We start from the raw sequence: 14,764 nt of genomic DNA, 5'->3' as shown, positions 1-14,764 counted from the left end.
TCCTGCAGCCAACTCCTGTCACTGTAGACTGACAAAGGAGATCTTGCAATGGAGAGAGACTCCCTAGAGCTGCTGTGGGGAGCTGAAGGGGGAAGCTTGTGCTCTGGGGGACGGACACTGATAGTGGAGCCCTGGAAACTGTAAAAGATTGAATCTGAAAAAGTTAGGCTTTGTGTTTTCCCACATCAACTGCTCCTGCGTAAGCAGTATGAAAAATTATATAATTGTTCGATGTGATGATTGTTTAGTAATTAAAGAAGAATCATGAAAAACTATATTGGAAATTTAGGGAGGGCTATGCTCGGCTGATGTCTATGTATACATTAGAACAATATAAGTTTAATAATTAACATTGAAAGTTTTGTAACGATCATCTCAAATATATGTAATGATCATCTCAAATATATGGTTGGAGTCAGATTTTAATTGAATACTCCTGAAACCCAGAGGTCTTAATAAAAAGCACCTGCATATAATCGCTTATGGGATTATGTGTTTCTTAAGGCTAACAAAACCCATGATGTTTATCCAAGCCTTGCAGGTTCATTCCTGAGCTTCTTGACAGACCAAAGAGACTTTAGGATTTTTGTACTGGCAAATAAATTTCAGTCTGGGCACTTCTTGAAATGCTTCAATTATCCTTTTTTTCGCTTTTCTGCAGAAATATTGTCATCATCTATTCCTTCCAGAGAATCTTTTCCTGCTTTTTGGAGAGCTCCTTTTTTTGCCCTCCCAGATCAGGCCAATTCCCAGGGCCCCTTCCCAAACTGAGGTGCAGCCCATGGCCTCCACTCTCCAGCTGGAACAGAAGGAAGCACAGAGTTTGCTGTTGTGGGAGAGGAGCTTCTCGTTCCTGCCTGCTTTCCCTTGGGGACATGTTGGTGTGTTCTCATTTGATAAAGGCAGGTTTAAACTCTGAAGCAGTTGTGTTTCAAACTGCTCCCTCCTCGAGCTCTTCTGCGGGTATCGTTGGACAAAATGATCTTGGTGGGAGCTCCCTGTGGCAGCTTAAGGAAGGAGGTTGATATTTCAGGGTTGTGACTGCTGAAAGCAGCTGGTTTTTGGAGGTGTCCAGAATTGGGAGTGGCTCCTTTTCTCACCCTCCTGCAGAAAAGGAAGTTGCAAAGTGGGAATTTCATTTGTGGAGATGGCCGCCAGGGGTGTTTGCCAAGAGATGGGCTGGCAGAGAGGCAGGTCTCGTGCTAAACTGGCTGTGTGTTTGTTTTGATATTGGGGAGGGTCAGAGAGGCAGACACAGACACCAGCTGAAGGAACAATGTAATTTAGTGTAATGCAAAAGTGCAAAAAAGAGTCAGAAAAGAATAAGCTAAGCAATGAACCTCAGCATTATTACAAAAGGGTGCCTCTGGTGATTAAGGAAGATACATCACCAGGTACCCCAATGGTTTCCCCTTCATCCAGAGCTGCACATCAGCTGGGGGAAGCTGTCCCAGCCAAACCCTGCAGAACCACGGCCAAGAACCGGGAAATGCTGCGGTGCCTCCACCTTTGCCGGCCACGAGGCTCCCGAGTGCGCTGTGAGAGTAGCCTGGATCTGATCGTGCTGGACGAGCAATGTGCCAGATCTTCTGCTGGGGCACAGCTGGTTTCATTCTCCTCTTGGTCTTCTCCTCGAGCCTGCCCAGGGCTTAAGGAGGAACCAAGACCAGGTGTGGCCTTGTCCATTTTCCTCATGCAGAAAGATGCAGACATGCTTCACCAGTGAATGGAGGCAACAATATTTTTGACAGTAATACTTGGTTAAGGAGCAGATGCATAGAAAATTGGGTTGGAAAGATCATCTAGAGAGCAGCTTTGGCTCAGGTCCTGTTGTGGAGGCTTCAGTCAGGGTCTGGTGTTCAGGCCTTAGTCCTTTGGTATTTTGTGGTGCACATCAATGCTGTGCAGAGCTGGAAACAAACAAGTCTGTCTGTAGCACAGTTGAGACAAGGAACAGGATTAGCCCTGCAAGGCCAGGCTAGGGCCAAGAGCAATAGGCCAGCACCCTGCCTTTGCCCACAGGCAGCCCTGCAGAGCAAGCAGCCACTCCTGCCCAGGGGCTGAGGTGACCGAAGCTGCCTCCCCGCTGTGCAGCTCTGCAGAGCCCGCAGAGCGCAGGGTCCTGGGCAGCCAGGGCAGCCCGGCTGCCTTGGAGCACAAGGAGTGGCCCAGAGAGAAGCTGCTGCCCTTTGCTTTGGAACTGTTCCTTAGAGTCTTGTCATTATTCCACAGTGTCTGATGTGTTTTCTTTTCCTCTCCCAAATCTAACAGAGCTTTTTGAGAAAATTGACTGAAATAGCTTCTGCTGCTGGTGGTGGTGCTTTTGTCTGCAGGTGAGGGCAGGTGATTTGAACCAAGAACGGAGTCCATTGTTAACACCCCAGCTTTGCCAAGTCAAGAAAACCATTCATAATTGGGCTGCCAGTGCTGAGCAATTTTCCTAGGTTTTTCAAAGCTCCCATCTTAAGAAATCCAAGAGCCACCTTAAGAAATTCAAGAGATTTTCCTCCATGTGGATACCAGCAGTACCATGATGCCAGTGTTTTCCACCTCGTTTTCTGTGTCCTTGGTGGTTTTAAGACTTCCTCAGTGCCCATTGAGAATGAAATGACCTGTGATCATGTGATTTGAGAGCTCTGTGTTCTTCGTTGGCACATGAGTGTTCATGACAAGCTGGACACACCAGTCGTGGCTCTGTTGAGTTAAATTCATCCCAATTTTGTGCAAACAGCAGCCCCGAGATGCTGAGAAGAGCAAGTGCAGTGGGTGGGTGTGCATGCACACGCCTGGGGGCTGACTGCTGTGTGGGCAGAAGGTTTTGCACTGTTGTAATTCTTCACTCTCCCAAGCTGGAGGAAGAAATCAAATCTTTATTAAATTAAAATATAGAAATCTATATGAAATGAAAAAGTAGCAAAATGAATGAAACAATACCTATTAATTTATCATGGATGTAATTTAACATCTATATACTATTGCCTGCCAGGGGTCTCTGGACAAATCATGAACAGGACGGGACTGCTGAGGAACGCGCCGCGAGCTGTTTGTTTTCCAGCATCAGTCTCATTACTTGGGTATGACTATGGGAAGATGCCAGCAGCTGACATCTGTGGCAGCAGGCAAAGAACTTAATGGCACAGCTTACTTCAAAAAGTTTTTGAGCAATCACACAAAGCAGACGCATACTGACAGTAGTTCTATCCAACCACTATAAGCACACGTACCTTTTGTTAAAACAGTGCTTGCTTCTTTTGAATACAATACCTGCTTGCAAGCCTTAAAACACAATGCACTGAGCTCCATTATTAAGCTGAGAAGTTCCTAATATCTTGCTAGAGATACTTTTTTGAAGGTTAGCGAGTTATTCTAGCCAAGCACTAACACACAGGCCATTTTTCTATTTCTCCTTACTTTTCTACTTCTATAACTCTTGTGCTGACAAATCCTATGGCTGCTGCTTAGCTCCAACCGCAGTTCTGCTTTCTCTGAGGTCTGCCTTTTGTAGCTTTCCCAAAACCCCCTGATTTGAAGGATTCCCACAATTCCCCCTCTCTTTACAACTAAACAGAAACCTTTGTATCCGTGTCATTTATTAACTACCTTGCATTTTATAGCTTTACTATAGTATACCTGCTTATTACTTGCTTAAAGCATCCTTTTTGCTCACATTAAGCCTTGCTATATTCCAACACAGCAATTTTAATGCTGTGAAAGTCCAGTCAGTTCAAAGGGCAAAAGTCATGTCTGATAGCAATTACAAGTCATTGTTCCAAAAAAGTCTCACCTGTTCCAAGGTCTTAATTCAAAACCCCCCTCCATGTCTAGACCTTCATCCAACATCTGTGTGAGATTTTGAGAGTTCTCTGTGAATCCATTTCCTACCTCTCTCTCTTGAGTGATTAAAACGTCTTTGATCATGTTGTCCATCATTTGTCACACACACCAATGTATGCAAGGTATTACTACTAGTACCACTACCAAAACACCCAATCCATCGAGACCTATTCTACAAAGTTCCCCTTAGCCAAGGTGCAAAGCTCCATCCTTGGAACAAATCATCTAACCATGACCCACCATCTTCTTTAATTGGAGCTGTCAAATCTTTCAGCTTTTGTATGCTTCTCTGGATGGATTCAGAGTGATCAGACAGGTTCATGCAACACAATCCTTCAAATTCCGCACAACAGTAAAAGAAAATCAATTGCTGCTCTGTTCTGTAAGGTTGCATGTCTGACAACACTAACATCAGTCATCATGTCACTAATTGCAATGCAAGTAGCACTGCCTTCTTTCTCCAGCCAACACCCTAATCGCTATAATGGTTTCAAAGCCTCACCCGAGGCAAGTGGACGTAGAAATTAATTTGATGTAACTCATTTTGCAGGGCCCTAGGGTCTGAAATTGCTATTACACTTTTTTTTATAATGATGGGCAAATCTTTTTTCTCTGTGTTTTCTCTTGATGGCTTTTTTAACGATAGGTGCTATCACAGTGAGTTGTCTGATGCTACACGGGCCACCTTTAATTTTTGAGGAATTCCCTGTCAGGCTCTACCTCCACAAATGAGCCAATTTTCTGTTACTAATTGTCGTGGGGACTCATCTAGGTCATCAGCTTGTCAGCAGTTTCACCCTTAGGGGACACTGGGGTAGTACAATTGCACCACAAACTTGAGTATCTGTCCACAGGATGATGGGGAGTAACATTTAACTGTGGATCTCCCTGGTACTGAAACTCAGCACAAAATTCCATTAGAAATGAACCAAGAATTCCAATTCTTGAGGTTCAGAAGGTGCTCTAAGAAGATCAGGGGCCCAGTGATTCCCGCTGGTTATGGGATTGGTCTCGTTGGCAGCCTCACACCAATATTTGTCACGATTGGGTATTGGCCATTCCTTGGCTGGCACTGGCACACCGACCAAAAAGGTCATCAAGGGTTTGTCTGGGCTCAAACTGGTCAAACATATGGTGTCTGAGCCTGCTGACTTGGCTAAAGCAAGGCAAACATTCATTTTTGGTTGATCAACACGCATATATGCACTGCAAAAGCAAGCAAGCAAAACCAACAAGCACCAGCATATCATTTGATCAAAGTCCATGTTTCTGTTCAGCTGCTTTTTGGCAAAAGCTTCCCCATCTCTTTCAGTTCTCAAGCAAATCTTTTAGCACTTGTTCAGGGACTGGCCAACTATAGGGCACTAAACTGTCCCTCTGACCTTCAGTTTTTACAAATTTGGATATCTTAGAATTCTTTTGAACAAAACGGACACCATGCTTTTGCTGAAAGAGCTCTATGATACAAACCATTTTCACAGTCTAAAGATCAACAATCAAACTCAAGATTTGTAGCTTTCACAGGTTGAACAGGGAACGTCTGGCATGAACCATAGTTTCTCCGTGCGGCTCACGTCTGCGTGCTCATTTCCCTGCTGGTGGAATTGTCGGTGCGCTCTTGTGTATGAGACAGTTTCACGTCCTTCGCGGGGACCCACTTAGGTCTGGCACCTGTGCAAATAAATACAAGCATACCCTTTGCCCCAAGTGATTAGTGCAAATGGTCCTTCAATTTCTCCTAACTCAAGGTTTCTAATCAAAACTGGAGGATTTTCTTTCAGTTTTGCCTGTGTGCTGTTTGAAAAGTCCCTCAAAATTGGAGGAGGAGGTCCTACAAATTATCTATTCAAAATATAAAGACATCTAAAGCTTTGTTCTACCTTATCAGAGGTGTTGCTTGGGCCACTCCCCCTTTTCTGACCTAGAATGGGTTTTAGAGTGTGGCGAATCCTTTCAACTATTGCCTGACCTGTGTGGGAATAAGGAATTCTAAAAGTGTGGCAAACACTCCAGTCCATCAGAAATGTCGCCACTTTTTGAGCTCTGCATGTGGGGCCATTTGTCAGTTTTTGCCTCATGGTGGATCAGTTTGGCGAGCTCTGGACCCCAGTGACACTGACAAGGACAAAAGCAAAAGACGAGAGGGGCTCTTTCTTCTCGGGACCAAAGTCGCACAGCTTTAATGGAGAACAACTCCAGGACAGAAAGGGAGCATCCAGGAGAGGGAAGAGGATGTCCAGGAGAGGAAAGAGAGTGCCCACCTCGTGGGAGGAGATTTGTAACCCTGGAGGAGGGGGAGTGGTAGAAAGGAACTACCATAGGTCAACATACGTAAATCACCACACTGTAGTTTTCTGCATAAATTGCTGCACTTGTTGCAAACAAAATCCTAAAATCTCCCCAAACACAACCATACAGTCCCAAATGATCACAATGAGGGAGAAAAAACACTCAACCCCCCTGTATACCCAGGTACCAGGTGTCACAGGGAGTACCAACCCCTGCAATTACAAAGTCCACACACACAAGCTCACTGGGAAATGAGTATCTCTTTATGAGGGGACAGAGTGCTCGCTTTTCTCAAAACAACACACACCATAAATCACAACAGCATCCACCCACTTCATCTTCCTCAAACATTCACACACTGAAAACACAACCACAATTACGACACACAGGAAAAATTGCAGCAACAAAACAGCATTTGCTCAATTCACCCCCAGAATTTCTAGCAGGTCCTTCTTGATACAGCAAATCCTTTCTGCCGGCAGCCAGACCCAAACCCAAACTGTACAGGCGTACGTTGTGCGCAGGACATCTCTGTGTGACTTAGGAACAGCCCTTCCCCTGCGTTCACCTTATGGGTTATTTTATACAGAGTTAAACATTCCCTTTCTCCACAGTCCCAGAAGTCTTGTCTGTCCCCCACGAGGAACAGCCCAGAGCCAAGGTGCCTCCAGGAAAGGAATGTCCTGGCACCACCCAGAGACGACCACAGCACGGTTGTTCTCGCTGGAGCAGAGAAGCGTTCCTGCCTCGGTCACCAAATGAGGTGTGGAATAGAACTTGCCACAGCTGAAGTTAGAAGGTGGTGTGTTTATTACAGCGCCAGGCACAGGAGGAGTTGTCTCTTAAAGACGTGTGTGAAGAATCACTGGTTCTCTACTCATCTAAAATGAGTACACATTCATATAATTCCCCAAAAACCAAACACATATTCATTAGGTAACACTGCGTACCCCCCTCTGTACTAAAATGTACTATAATTGAGTCCAAAGTTCCTTCACATTTCTGCAGTCTTTCACTTCAAATGGGTTGGTGGGTATTAAAGTGGGGAATGGTGTCCTTCTGATGAAGGCCAAGACGTCTTCCTCAATTTGACCTCTTTACTTATGACCTTATGGGAGGCTTTTGCACCCCTTGGCTATAGCTGAAGTTTCGGTGCCCAGGTGCAGGCTCTGGTCCTCTTCTTTGTCACAAAGAAATCTGCATCCCATCCTGGTTCTTTAAACATAGTAAAGACAGGCAAGGGATATATTACCCTAGCCTTAACTACCTTACCTGCAAAAAATTAACTATTCCTTATTAATTCTACTCTTCTTGCTATACTCTTTCCCCCTAACTAAACCTTGCTAAAATTTTAACTCTTCCAGTTCTTTCAAATCCTTCATTCATTGGCCTCATCTCACATGCCAACCATGTGTGAGCCGATGCCGTAACTGGGAAATTCCACTCCTGAGCAGGAGATATAGGGCCTGGTTCTGAGCTGGAAGGGTGAGAAGGATGAGATGCACACCATTTTCATCCAGGGGATGTCCTGAAAGTGCACTGCCTACCTTCCTCTGCTGCCGAGCACCATGCTCCTTCTCCTGCTCCGCAGATTTTTAGGAATCCAGGGGTTGCTGGGTATTATTTGGTATTGCAACTATTAGAATGACTTTGCTTTGCAAGCCCCATTTTGTCCTGGGTGCTTTTGTGCATGGGGCTTCTTCTGAACCTGTGACAAAGGCCAGCAGGGACCTACAGGACACTCCTATACTCATGTCAGTAAATTCTGAGAAGTGCTTTAAGTATCAGTAAGTCAAAAGGTATCAATCAGTAAATCAAATAATTTGGGGGAATATTTAGCCTGTGAGTTTTAGCAAAGTATTGAAAATGACTTAGATCCATGGATACACACTAGTAAGTGAGATTGCTGGGTGTGCACGTATCAGGGAAGTGATTCCTCACACACCCAGTGCTGAGATCAAGTATTGCTTCTCTTCTAACCCTGAGCTGGCAGCAGGGATCAGGCCCTGCTTGGTAACGTTCATTTTGAAGACTTCTGTTGAGCAGGTAAGAATGGTCCAAATGAAAACTTTTCCAGCTGCTTCCCTCTGGTTCACCTGTTTGAGGGTTAAGATTCTGTGCTGCAGGTGTCCTGGGTGTGTGCAGAGCAGAGCAGCCCCAGAAACCCCTCGGCTTGCCCACCAGTTGTCAAGCCTTGTTGCCAGGTGTGCCCAGCTCTGGCAGGAGAAAGAGCCCGCAGCGCAGTGGGCACCGTGCCCTGCCCAGCCGGGGCTCTCTGGCACACAGCAGCAGCAGCGCCAGTACCGTTCAACCCGCTCCTGCCTTGGCTTCCCCTGGCACACAGAAGCCTCTGGAAATCAGCACCGCTAGCGGCGTTCCCAGCTTGGAGCAGCTGCTGCTGGCGGGCAGATGCTGCCACTTCGACTGCTTCCAAAGGGGAAGAAAGGCAGAGATGTACATGCACCAGAGCCCTGGGCATGTCCAAGAAAGGGGCAAATAAGTGGGGAGATTTGTTAGGAATGATTTCAGTTGTGATGCCAACAGTGGCTTCTCTCCTGGTTCTGTGTGTTCTAGATGAGTAATGCAAGGGTTGGCTCTGACAATTAAGAAGTAGATGTTACGTGGATGTTCAAATGTGTAGTGATGATATTGTTATATATCCTCCCACAGTCCTCTTTCTCCTCCCCTTTGTAATTGCCTTGGTAGTCACGGCATTTGGGGAGGGTTGGCTTGTGACCAGCAGGCAGGGGGAAACAAGACCTGACCTCCAGTCAAGGTGCAAGAAAGTAATCTCCACCAATGGACAGCAGAGAAAAAGAGTTGACTGACAAAACTTTTGGAGGGGCTAAGGGTACAAAAGGCCAAGCGTCCTTTTTGTAGATGAGCACATGGCTGCTATTCATGGAGACTCTCAATGATGCAATTTTTCCTTATTCATTCCTTTGTTATTATTCAATATACCTTTAATATGTTAAAAATGAGAGTCATTTCTCACATGTGCGGTACAGTGGGCCATTCTCTTGGTCTGGTTTCCTATGCTTGTGTCCCATCTGAGTGCTCAGCTGGGGCACAGGCTGTAGGTGCTTGGGGCACTCCTGGAGTTCCTCTTGGATGCCCTGAACAACAGGGTTTGGCCCATGAGGGGAATTTGTGCTGCTTTGTGACAGAGGAGAACTTCCCAGGCTCTTTTGTGTTTGCTGCAGGGAAGGTTGGGTATTGATTGGCATAAACTCACAGACCAACACAGAGCTGTTCCTTTGTGATGTCAGGGCATGGTTGCCACACTGTCGTAGTGACATCAGAAGGTGGCCTTGGTGCACAGAAGTGAGTGGGCTCTGAGTGTCAGAGCAGCCCAAGGCCTTGCTCTGATCAAGAGAACCCTCCTGGTTGCCGCCGCATTTGTCAGTAGGCAGCTGCCCACTGAGAAGAACCGTGTTTTTTCTTAGTGTTGTGGCAAACTTGCACAACATTGGAACAATGTTTCACCATTCAGCCACTGCAGCTTTTGCTGCCTATGGGGTTTCCTTTTCTATTATGTTACACACTTCACCTGTAAGTAGAGGTTTCCCTTCTGCTTAGGTTAGGGTGTAACCTAACCTGGCTTTTCTATGTCTTCCTGCTTTTTCCTAGTGACTGAGCGTCTGATTTTGAAACAGAAAGAGCATTAGGATGCCACTGCTTTGGTAAAGCTCCTGTCAAGGCGTTCAGCTAAAAAGGGGGTGTCTGTAGCCACGGGAGCAACATTTGCAAGGGAACCTGCAGGGGTTCTGTTCCCTCCACAGGAGAGTCTGTGGCAGCAGAGTCTGTCATTTCCTCAGTTTGCTGGGACAAACAAGACACCTTTGAAAATGCAGACTGGCAGACCTTCTTGGAAGGCCTTCTTAAAACTCTGCAATTGTTCCCAGAATTCAGGGAAAGCTTCTTTCTTTCAACAGTTTCTCTTGAAAGGATCTGACTGTCTAACTTGACCCTTTACTGAGTGCTAAAACCGTGATCTTCCCTTTGCAATGAAATGCAAACTCCAAAGCAGTGAGTGTCTGCTACTGAATCCTGGAGCTGCTGCTGTGCTGTTTCACAACAAAGTGCCAGAGCTCAGGGGGATTTTAGGGAAGATTTTCTGGGCAAGCATTTCCAGCAAGTTAACGAGAATTGGTGCATGCAACTGAGTTTAAAAAAAAAAAGTACCCAAAGGAAAGGATTTCAGAAGCTCTTTATGTGCTTAGTAGAACAGGAGCATTGAGTATTAAGGAACAATTTGCATTTTCTTGGTCATGTTTGTAGTCATTTACTGGCAAAAGAGGCCAAAGTGTAGGCACAACCAAGAATATTGACCTGATATCTTGCTGGCTGTGTGAGTGAAATATGTCTCTTGGAGGGATGTTATGAAATGAGAAATTCTCTCTGTTTGGGTTGACTTGTTCTGTGGGACTCAGCAGCCCAGGATGTCTTCTCACAGCATCTGGTTCATTTTCCCTTCCCACTACAGGTCACATGAAGCGTGTTTTCAGAGGTGCTGATCATGAGGTGAATGAGAAAAGAATATTTCATGTTCCTGGTGTTTAAGCATTGTAGAGGAAGCTGTGAGCTTGGCCAGTGGCAATAGAGTGTAGAGGGCCAGCTAGGAAGGCTGAAAGAAAATCCATGTTTATGCCTGAAAGAAAACAAAATCAAAGGCACAAGTGGTAATTTATTATTTTCCATCTCAGAGCTTTGAAGAACTAGAAATCAAGTCTTACAGAGAGAACGGTGTTTCCTACAGCATAGAGGGTGGAGTATTTAACTGAGAGCAAATTCCTGTACAGCTGAATTACACCACTGAATTTAAGTCACGGTACCTTAGAATTCTATTCCTAACAGATCTTATAATACCTACATAAAAGATGCAGTTGCAGAACAGGAAGGTCATCTTGCAATGGTGCCTGCAGTATCTGAAGTGAAATGGGCACCTTTGTGGCTGGGGAGCTGCGTGGGCCAAAAGGACGCAGGGCTGGTGGCCTTGAGCAGCTGAAGATGAGGCAGCGTGTGGCCAGGGGGCCAAGAAGGCCAAGGGCATGGTGGCTGTGCCAGCAGCAGTGGGGCAGCAGGAGCAGGGCAGTGAGCGTGGCCCTGTGCTGGGCAGCGCTGCGGCCACAGCTGGAGTGCTGTGTGCACTTGTGGGCCCTGGGGAGCAGAAAGTCATGGAGGAGCTGCAGCGTGTGCACAGAAGGACAGGGGAGCTGGGCAAGGGGGTGCAGCACAAGGCCAGGGAGGAGGTGCTGAGGGAGCTTTAGCCTCGACAGTCGGAGGCTCTGGAGGGGTCTTCAGCATCTCCGCAATGCATCCAAATATTTAGCCAGTTTTGGACTGGACTTTCCCTCCCTTTTTTATTAGTTTGTACTTTACTTGGAGGAGGAGACCTATTCATTTTTTCTTTCTCCCAACTAAGGTTCTTTCCACAATTTTTTCTTGCCCTGATACAGCACTGGGAATGGTTCTGCTCAAAGAATTTTTTCCATGGTATCACTTCTAGGGAAAGCAGTATTTTTGTGAGAGAACGCATCATTCTGTGCAGGGACCTTGGTGCAGAAGGAGCTGTTGTGTTTCTAGGCCAGGCAGCATGGCCTTACAGATCACCTTTATATTAGTAGTGCCTGTGCCTTTCTGCAGCCCTGGGAATCAGTGTGTGTTGTGTTTGGGAATTGAGCAGGAGATCAATGCCCTTGCATTCCAGCTGCTCCTCAGAGATCACAGGAGCTGGGAGGGGCTGGGCTGCAGTTTGGATTCCAGGCACTTCAGCACCATCAGTGTGCTCTAGTCCAAGACAAGACCTTGGCCGAGCACAGATGCACAAAGAGTGCAATTCCCAGTGCAGTGCTCTGGGTCTTACTGCATTCCATAAGGACCCACATGCTCCAGATTCCTGTAGAAGTCCATCCGAAAATCCTTCATTTTTTGCCTCACAATTGTCATGAGAAAAGACTACCGAAGGGTTAAAACTGTTGAGCCAGTTGGGAAAGAAAGTCTCATGCTTATCTAGTGTGTTCACAGGTGATGTTTGCAGAACATGCCATACTGTACTCGAAGGGGGCATGCTGCCCTTTTCTGGACAATTGAACTGGACTTTCTTCCAAACTCCTGAGCTGGCTGGACTGAGCTCTGGGGTGGCTCCCCCCTGCTCCATGAGAAGACCCCTCTTGCCTGTCTTCAACCACCGTGACGGAGCAACAGAGATGCGAATCCCCTCATCAAGGAACCAAGAACCCCTTTGGCATCCCCATGGCACCCTCATGGCACCCCCCCGGCAACCTCCTTCCAGAGACTGGGACTGTACTCCCTCCCAACTCAGGGAGGGGGAAAAACCTAACGTACCTGTGAGCATTCGGCCATGAAAACAATGGAACTGTCTCACCCCCTCCTCCTCTTCCTATTCTTCTTCCCTCCATGGAAACCTAATTTCAGCCGCCCTTCCCCCAACCAAGAATAGTATATATATTGGGGTTCGGTTCGACTGCCCTTGGAGTACTCCCCAAGATGTGTACCAGCGAGTTTCGGCGGCGGGATCCCGAAGACATCATGTTTGGTAGCTATACCCCATTCCCTGACCTTCTTTCCTCCCTTTTTCCTTGTTCTACCGTTCTCTTCCCCGGATCCCCTAACCAAACGCATATTTAGCTGTGGTTATCATCAATAAAATTGCATTTTGTTGATTTGTTACTGCAAAACCCCTGTGCCTTTTGTTGGTTATTTTTGCACCCAAAAATCATTCGTCACCCGTTCATTTTGGGCGGACCATCACAATTCCCCAAGAGTGTGGGTTACTGAAGCAACAGGAAACCAATCTCAGGACTGCAGCTGATCATGGCAAGGGCTACCAAGTCTTGATCTGTGCAGCAACAGAGGACAGTAAAGAGAGATCATAGTAGTGAGATCTCTCTCTCTATCTTTCTTCCTATCAATCTATCTATCTATCTATCTATTCATGTAACATTTACATAATTGAATCTTCCTGGCTCTGGTCCAAGGCAGTCGGAGGTGCAAAGCTCACCTAAAGCTGCATCCCTTTCAGGAGAGGATTAGAGACATGTTCTCTCAACTGATTCTGAGCAGGCAGAGATGTTTCCCCCTCCAGATCTGGTGGTTTTTCCCACCAGACTTGTTTTCCTCCTCCAGTTGTTTTCCTCCTCCAGCCTCTTGTGCCCTGAAGTCCTCAGTTAATTCTGTAAATTTCCGCCTCTCCTAGAGAGGTGGAACAATTCCATGTTTAGGTGGTGTTTGGTGCCTCTGGTCATACGTGCCGTGCATTAAATGACGCATGGTTTCCTTCACTGGCATCCCCAGGCCTGTGTAAGTGCATTCGTGCATGGGGCCTTAGGGGAGTCTCTGTTTCTGCTGATCAGAATTCTCAGTTGACAAAAGAGGGAGAAGAAACACCTTGGTCCTCCTGCATATACTGAGGTGGCCATAGAGGCTCTGCGACCTCCATCAGAGATCTTTGCACGTATCCTCATCTCCTGAATGACCAGGTTTTCTAACAAGAGTGTGGATGTCAGAAAGGCAGGAAGGCTGGTGCAGGCCTGAAAAGAACTCCAGAAGTTTCACTCACAAGGAGTGAGCTCACCCAGGAAGCCACCTGCAGAGCCAGGATGGAGCTGTGGGAAAGGGCAGGGTGTCAGTCACTACTGAAAGACAAACAGGAAATGGCACAAGCAGAGGGAAGCCCTCACCAGACCCTTGAGAAATGCCACACCTTCCCTGTCAGCTGCCTGAGAGGCTCTTGCAGCTTCAGTCCCAGATGGCCCCTGAATGTAGGGCCAGGGTCACTTTGGAATCTGTGCCTCCCCTCAAACAGAGAATGACCCAGCAGAGCAGCAGCACAGTGCTTTGGGAACGTGTGAGCCCAGTAGTCTTTGAGTCTTGGCCCACAAAGGTCATATGGGAAGCTGAAACCCATCTTCTCTTGCTTTCTGTGCAGGTGCTTCTAGAGAGAGAGCAGGAGCAGAGTGCTTCAACTGAGATGCCATGCCAGACTCAGGGAGAGCTCTTCCCAGCCCGAGAGCAGGAAGAGCAGCTCGGGCAGCAGGTGGAAGTTCCACAGGAGAAAGGCCAGGTAAACCTGACTGGCTAGGCCACAGAGGGAAGGGCAGGAAGAAGGGCATAAACCACAGCTCTTGGTTTATGCCCTGAGGAGGCCAGGAATCCCACAGGCACTGGAAGCACAGAGCCTTGGAATCTGCAGAGATCAGCCCTGGGACAGGAGGTTTGCAATGGAGGCAGATGTGGGTAGGGAAGCAGAAAGAAGTGGCTGAATCAATGTGATTTTGAGGCTGCAAGAAAAAGAAAAAGCTGAGCCTGATGGCAGCTCCCAGTCACTTGCTCTGCTTTTTTGTGTACAGAAGATCAAGGCAGAGCCACAAGCAGAGCTGCCCGATGCTCAGAGTGACATGGCAGTGAAGGGGAGGAACAAGGAAGACATGAGAAGAATTCAAGAGAAGAATCTCGATCAGCAGAGGGGCGATCAACACAACCAGGTGAGTGAAAGAGTGGCAGCCACTCCTCTCATGAAACATCCTCTCACTTGTTTTTTAGAGAATATGAAGGAACAGCTTGATGCAGAGCTTCAGATAGCTCCCAGTATGGTCAAGGCAAGGCAGAAGCAGCTGGA

The sequence above is a fragment of the Melozone crissalis genome, unplaced genomic scaffold, assembly GCF_028551555.1.
Source record: "Melozone crissalis strain CALT ecotype California unplaced genomic scaffold, PUWL_Pcris_2 ptg000005l_1, whole genome shotgun sequence".
In the NCBI taxonomy this organism is placed as follows: domain Eukaryota; kingdom Metazoa; phylum Chordata; class Aves; order Passeriformes; family Passerellidae; genus Melozone; species Melozone crissalis.
This window is presented reverse-complemented; position numbering follows the sequence as displayed.